This window comes from Otolemur garnettii, unplaced genomic scaffold (assembly GCF_000181295.1).
Source record: "Otolemur garnettii isolate 467f Iridium unplaced genomic scaffold, OtoGar3 scaffold00251, whole genome shotgun sequence".
Taxonomy (NCBI): domain Eukaryota; kingdom Metazoa; phylum Chordata; class Mammalia; order Primates; family Galagidae; genus Otolemur; species Otolemur garnettii.
In genome coordinates this window covers 687,514-688,952 of record NW_003852646.1, presented here as the reverse complement: position 1 = coordinate 688,952, position 1,439 = coordinate 687,514, and positions in this window count along the sequence as shown.

Here is a 1,439-nt window from a genome sequence, read left to right as displayed (position 1 = left end):
CGGGCCCGGGCTGGGGATTCGAACCCGCCACCTTAGGTGTATGTGGCTGGCGCCTTAGCCGCTTGAGCCACAGGTGCCGAGCCTAAAATCAGTTTCTTATGCATTTGAATCACCTGGGGAGCTTTTAAAAATCCTGATGTCCAGGCTGCAACTCAGATTAATTGGTTCAGAATGCCTGCATGTATGACCCAGATGTCAGGAGTTTTTAAAGTTCTCTGATTTTTCCAATGGGCAGCCAAGTTTGAGAACTGCTATTTTACAATTTCCCACATGCGTGATCTTTTGGTGACAAAAGTTTTCAGTGTTTACTTGAAAATATCTTGGCTCAGGCAGCACCTGTGGCTCAGTGAGTAGGGCACCAGCCCCATATACTGAGGGTGGCAGGTTTGAACCCGGCCCCGGCCAAACTGCAACAAAAAATAGCCGGGCGTTCTGGTGGGAGCCTATAGTCCCAGCTATTCGGGAGGCTGAGGCAAGAAAATTGCCTAAGCCCAAGAGCTGAAGGTTGCTGTGAGCTGTGATGCTACAGCACTCTACCGAGGGCAACAAAGTGAGACTCTGTATCTTAAAGAAAAAAAGAAAGAAAGAAAGAAAATATCTTGGCTCGGTGCCTATAGCTCAGCAGCTAGGGCACCAGCCACATACACCGGGGCTGGTGGGTTTGAAACCGGCCCAGCTTGCCAAACAATGATGACAACTACACAGATAAAATACCTACCAAGTACGACATGGTGAGACTCTGTATCAAAAAAAAAAAAAAAGATGGAGACTTTGCCTCCTTCATGTTTACATGGATGGAGCTGGAAAATGTCCTCCTTAGCAAAGTATTTCAAGAATGGAAGAAAAAGTATCCAATGTACTCAACACTATTGTGAAACTAATTGTTAGCTATCTTAGGAAAGCTATAATCCAAATGGAGCCCAAGACTATGGGGAAAGGGGAGGGGGGAAGGGAGGGGGGAGGATGTGTGAAGAGAAGGATATTGTGGGGATCACGCCTATGATTTATCCTATTAGGGTACATGTGAATTTGTCTAAACATCGAATATAAATGTCTTAACACAAGAATTTTGAGAAAGACATGATGGCTATGTTAGCCAGTTGGATGAGAGTTTTCCAAACTGTATATGGAAGCAACACACTGTATCCTATGATAGAATTAATATGCACAATTATGATCTAATAAAAAAATAAAATAAAATAAAAAATCTTTCAAAACATTGCAATTTTTGAATACCTTAAAGTCGTGGATATTATAACTACCTATCCCTTTAAAAATTGTTGATTTACTAATATAAATTGATGTAAGTTTTCTTACAATAATTAATATGTTAAAAAATCTTCTTGTGATAAAATAAAGCATTAAAAGTTTTCTTGGCTCGGCGCCTGTGGCTCAAGTGGCTAAGGCGCCAGCCACATACACCTAAGGTGGCGGGTTCA